The sequence below is a fragment of the Lolium rigidum genome, chromosome 6 (genome assembly GCF_022539505.1).
Source record: "Lolium rigidum isolate FL_2022 chromosome 6, APGP_CSIRO_Lrig_0.1, whole genome shotgun sequence".
Classification (NCBI taxonomy): Eukaryota; Viridiplantae; Streptophyta; class Magnoliopsida; order Poales; family Poaceae; genus Lolium; species Lolium rigidum.
Window position 1 is genome coordinate 292649748 of NC_061513.1, and position 6467 is coordinate 292656214.

Consider the following 6467-nt stretch of genomic DNA (forward strand, 5'->3'; position numbering starts at 1 on the left):
TTTCATGTTTTCTGCCCATTTTATGGGCTATATAACACATTTTCCAGTTCCCAGGACGATTTCCAGCTACCGTAACCGCCGATACTTGGTTTGAGAGGTGTCGCAAAAACTCATGTTTTTCATATTTCTGCTCTCCATTCTCGTGGGCTATACCTCACGGTTTTCATGTTTTCCGCCCATTTTATGCGGTATCGCGCACATTTTCCAATTTCTGGGGCGATTTCCAACTACTGTAAACACTGATACTTGGTCTGAGAGGCGTCGCAAAAACTCCTTTTTTCATGGTTTTGCCATATATTTCCATGGGCTATAGCTCACAATTTTCATGTTTTCACGCCCATTTTATGGGCTATAGCGCACATTTTCCGGTTCCCAGGACGATTTCTAGCTAGTGTAACCACCAATACTTGGTTTGAGAGGCGTCGCAAAAACTCGTATTTTTCATCTTTGCTGCCTCCATTTCTGTGGGCTATAGCTCATAGTTTTCTTGTTTTCTTCCCATTTCATGGGCTATAGCGCACATTTTCCGATTTCCTGGGCGATTTCCAGCTACCGTAACCACCGATACTTGGTTTGAGAGGCGTCGGAAAAACTCGTGTTTTTCATCTTTTCTGCCTCTATTTCCATGGGCTATAGCTCATGGTTTTTATGTTTTCTGCCCATTACATGGGCTATAGCGCATATTTTCCGGTTCGTAGGACGATTTCTAGCTACCGTAACCACTGATACTTGGTTTGAGAGGCGTCGCAAAAGCTCGTGTTTTTCATGTTTTCTCGCACTCTATTTCCATGGGCTATAGCTCACAGCTCATGTTTTCTTCCCATTTCATGGGCTATAGCGCACATTTTCCGGTTCCCGGGACGATTTCGAGCTACCGTAACCACCGATACTTGGTTTGAGAGGCGTTGCAAAAAATCGTATTTTTCATGTTTCTTTGCCTCCATTTCCGTGGGCTATAGCTCATAGTTTTCACTTTTTCTACCGATTTCCTAGGCGATTTCCAGCTACCGTAAGCACAGATACATGGTTTGAAAGGCGTCGCAAAAACTCGTGTTTTCATGTTTTCTGCCTCCATTTACATGGGCTATAGCTCATGGTTTTTATGTTTTCTGCCCATTTCATGGGCTATAGCGCATATTTTCCGGTTCGTAGGACGATTTCTAGCTACCGTAACCACTGATACTTGGTTTCAGAGGCGTCGCAAAGTTCGTGTTTTTCATCTTTTTCGCCTCTATTTCCATGGGTTAAGGCTCATAGTTTTCATGTTTTCTGCCCATTTCATGGGCTATAGCGCACATTTTCTGGTTCCCAGGACGATTTCCAGCTACAGTAACAACCGATACTTGGTTTGAGAGGCGTCGCAAAAACTTGTGTTTTTCATGTTTTTTGCCTCTATTTGTATGGGCAATAGCTCACAGTTTTCATGTTTTCTGCCCCTTTCATGGGCTATAGCGCACATTTTCCGGTTCGTAGGACGATTTTTAGCTACCGTAACCACCGATACTTGGTTTGAGAGGCGTCGCAAAAAATCGTGTTTTTCATGTTTTCTGCCTCCGTTTCCGTGGGCTATAGCTCACAGTTTTCATGTTTTCACGCCCATTTCATGGGCTATGGCGCACATTTTCTGATTTTTGGGGCAATTTCCAGCTACCGTAAGCACCGATACTTGGTTTGAGAGGCGTCGCAAAAACTCGTGTTTTTCATGTTTTCTGCCTCCATTTCCGTGGGCTATATCTCATAGTTTTCATGTTTTCTGCCAATTTCATGGGCCATAGCGCTCATTTTCCGATTTTTGGGGCAATTTCCAGCTACCGTAAAAAACCGATACTTGGTTTGAGAGCCATCGCAAAAACTCCTGTTTTTCATGTTTTCTGCCTCTTTTTCCATGGGCTATAACTCAAATTTTTTATGTTTTCTTTTCATTTCATGGGCTATAGAGCACATTTTCTGGTTCCCATGATGATTTCCAGCTACGGTAAAGACCGATACTTGGTTTGAGAGGCTTCGCAAAACCTCGTGTTTTTCATGTTTCTGCCTCTATTTCCATGGGCTAGAGCTCACAGTTTTCATGTTTTCTTCCCATTTCATGGGCTATAGCGCACATTTTCCAGTGCCCAGGACGATTTCTAGCTACTATAACCACCAATACTTGGTTTGAGAGGCGTCGCAAAAACTCGTGTTTTTCATCTTTTCTGCCTCTATTTCCATGGGCTATAACTCATAGTTTTCTTGTTTTCTGCCCATCTCATTGGCTATAGCGCACATTTTCCGGTTCCTAGGACGATTTCGAGCTATAGTAACAACCGATATTTGGTATGAGAGGCGTCGCAAAACCTCATGTTTTTCATGTTTTCTGCCTCTATTTCCATGGGCTATAGCTCATAGTTTTCATGTTTTCTGCCAACTCTATGGGCTATAGCGCACATTTTCCGGTTCCTAGGATGATTTCTAGTTATTGTAACCACCGATACTTGGTTTGAGAGGCTTTGCAAAAACTCGTATTTTTCATGTTTGCGGCCTCCATTTCCGTTGTCTATAACTCATAGTTTTCATGTTTCTGCCAATTTCATGGGCAATAGCGCACATTTTTTGATTTCCAGAGCAATTTCTAGCTTCCGTATGCACCGATTCTTGGTCTGAGAGGCGTCGCAAAAACTCGTGTTTTTCATGTTTTCTGCCTCTATTACCATGGGCTATAGCTCACAGTTTTCATGTTTTCTGCCCATTTTATGGGCTATATAGCACATTTTCCGGTTCCCAGGACGATTTCCAGCTACCGTAACCGCCGATACTTGGTTTGAGAGGTGTCGCAAAAACTCATGTTTTTCATATTTGCTGCCTCCATTCTCGTGGGCTATACCTCACAGTTTTCATGTTTTCCGCCCATTTTATGCGGTATCGCGCACATTTTCCAATTTCTGGGGCGATTTCCAACTACTGTAAACACTGATACTTGGTCTGAGAGGCGTCGCAAAAACTCCTTTTTTCATGGTTTTGCCATATATTTCCATGGGCTATAGCTCACAATTTTCATGTTTTCTGCCCATTTTATGGGCTATAGCGCACATTTTCCGGTTCCCAGGACGATTTCTAGCTAGTGTAACCACCAATACTTGGTTTGAGAGGCGTCGCAAAAACTCGTATTTTTCATCTTTGCTGCCTCCATTTCCATGGGCTATAGCTCATAGTTTTCTTGTTTTCTTCCCATTTCATGGGCTATAGCGCACATTTTCCGATTTCTCGGGCGATTTCCAGCTACCGTAACCACCGATACTTGGTTTGAGAGGCGTCGGAAAAACTCGTGTTTTTCATCTTTTACGCCTCTATTTCCATGGGCTATAGCTCATGGTTTTTATGTTTTCTCGCCCATTACATGGGCTATAGCGCATATTTTCCGGTTCGTAGGACGATTTCTAGCTACCGTAACCACCGATACCAGTTTTGAGAGGCGTCGCAAAAACTCGTGTTTTTCATGTTTTACGCCTCTATTTCCATGGGCTATAGCTCACAGTTTTCATGTTTTCTTCCCATTTCATGGGCTATAGCGCACATTTTCCGGTTCCCAGGACGATTTCGAGCTACTGTAACCACCGATACTTGGTTTGAGAGGCGTCGCAAAAAATCGTATTTTTCATGTTTGCTGCCTCCATTTCCGTGGGCTATAGCTCATAGTTTTCACTTTTTCTACCGATTTCCTAGGCGATTTCCAGCTACCGTAAGCACAGATACATGGTTTGAAAGGCGTCGCAAAAACTCGTGTTTTCATGTTTTCTGCCTCCATTTACATGGGCTATAGCTCATGGTTTTTATGTTTTACTGCCCATTTCATGGGCTATAGCGCATATTTTCCGGTTCGTAGGACGATTTCTAGCTACCGTAACCACCGATACTTGGTTTCGAGGCGTCGCAAAAGTTCGTGTTTTTCATCTTTTCTGCCTCTATTTCCATGGGTTAAGGCTCATAGTTTTCATGTTTTCTGCCCATTTCATGGGCTATAGCGCACATTTTCTGGTTCCCAGGACGATTTCCAGCTACAGTAACAACCGATACTTGGTTTGAGAGGCGTCGCAAAAACTTGTGTTTTTCATGTTTTCTGCCTCCATTTCCGTGGGCTATAGCTCACAGTTTTCATGTTTTACGCCCATTTCATGGGCTATAGCACACATTTTTCGATTTTCGGGGCAATTTCCAGCTACCGTAAAAAACCGATACTTGGTTTGAGAGCCATCGCAAAAACTCATGTTTTTCATGTTTTCTGCCTCTTTTTCCATGGGCTACAGCTCATAGTATGTTTTCTTCCCATTTCATGGGCTTTAGCGCACATTTTCCGGATCCCAGGACGATTTCTAGCTACCGTAATCACCTATACTTGGTTTGAGAGGCGTCGCAAAAACTTGTGTTTTTCATGTTTTCTGCTCTATTTCCATGGGCAATAACTCACAGTTTTCATGTTTTCTTCCCATTTTATGGGCTATAGCGCACATTTTCCCGTTCGTAGGACGATTTTTAGCTACCGTAACCACCGATACTTGGTTGGAGAGGCGTCGCAAAAAATCGTGTTTTTCATGTTTTCTGCCTCCATTTCCTTGGGCTATAGCTCACAGTTTTCATGTTTTCTGCCCATTTCATGGGCTATGGCGCACATTTTCTGATTTTTGGGGCAATTTCCAGCTACCGTAAGCACCGATACTTGGTTTGAGAGGCGTCGCAAAAACTCGTGTTTTTCATGTTTTCTGCCTCCATTTCCGTGGGCTATATCTCAATCTGGGCATGGTTTGGTTTAAAACCGTTCAAATCGTGAGCCCAAACCGCACCGCACCACCTCCCCGGTTTGTATCCGGTTCGGCCCAGCAACCCAGTGAACCCGTACGAATAATATCACTCACTGGTTTCAACTGGTTTCGACCCAGCCAAACCCGCACCGCACCGTATTCCGCATCGCATCAAACAGAGGCACCGCGCCGCCGCATCTGCATCTCACAAATCCTGCGCTATGGCGACGGAAGTGACGACACTGCGTTCGGCAGAGGCTCAGGGCGCCGCGGCTGCGCCGGAAGCAGGAGCCACCGGCAGAGCGGCCTCGACGCCGGCGAGGGTGAGCCGGCGACGGAGCGGAGGTGAGCGGCCTCGGCGCCGGAGGATGCGAGGCGGCGATCGCATCTGACACGACGGAGGTGAAGAGCGCCAGAACCGAGGCTACAGCGAAGATGGAGGAGGCTGTCGTAGGGTTTGATCGAGGCTGGCAGCGACGATACCTTCTCCTCGGCGTCCGGCGGGTGTTGCTTCTCCGATGTCAGCTAGTGGCCGTGGGTGGGAGCGGCGGTGTGAGGAAGAGGCAAGGTTTCTGTGGCCGGTATGGCGGACGGATGCGAAGCACTTGCTGACTTGCTGCACGGACGCGGCAGAGAAGTCCACCGGCTGCACAGCGATGTTCCTGGCGCAGCTCGCCTTGGGGAGCGATGTCGCCATTGGCGCCGGCGTGGGGCTGCCATGAAGGTGCACGGATCGGGAGATCGGACGCGTATAGCTGGCCGCGTGACGCCGTAGAGCGGCTTGCTCCGCCAGCGGCGGCTCGCGCAGCACGCAAACGATGTCGCGGGTGGCATCGTAGCTGACGACAACTCTTCGCGTGAAAGGCGCTACGCATAAACTGGTGCCAAACCGTGAAAGGCGTCGCAAAAACTTGTGTTTTTCATGTTTTCTGCCTCCATTTCATGGGCTATAGCGCACATTTTCCGGTTCCCAGGACGATTTCGAGCTACTGTAACCACAGATACTTGGTTGGAGAGGCGTCGCAAAAAATCGTGTTTTTCATGTTTTTTGCCTCCATTTCCGTGGGCTATAGCTCACAGTTTTCATGTTTTCTGCCCATTTCATGGGCTATGGCGCACATTTTCTGATTTTTGGGGCAATTTCCAGCTACCCGTAAGCACCGATACTTGGTTTGAGAGGCGTCGCAAAAACTCGTGTTTTTCATGTTTTACGCCTCCATTTCCGTGGGCTATATCTCATAGTTTTCATGTTTTCTGCCAATTTCATGGGCTATAGCGCTCATTTTCCGATTTTTGGGGCAATTTCCAGCTACCATAAGCACCGATACTTGGTTTGAGAGGCTTCGCAAAACCTCGTGTTTTTCTTGTTTCTGCCTCTATTTCCACGGGCTAGAGCTCACAGTTTTCATGTTTTCTTCCCATTTCATGGGCTATAGCGCACATTTTCCGGTGCCCATGACGATTTCTAGCTACTATAACCACTGATACTTGGTTTGAGAGGCGTCGCAAAAACTCGTGTTTTTCATCTTTTCTCGCCTCTATTTCCATGGGCTATAACTCATAGTTTTCTTGTTTTCTGCCCATCTCATGGGCTATAGCGCACATTTTCCGGTTCCTAGGACGATTTCGAGCTATAGTAACAACCGATATTTGGTATGAGAGGCGTCGCAAAACCTCATGTTTTTCATGTTTTCT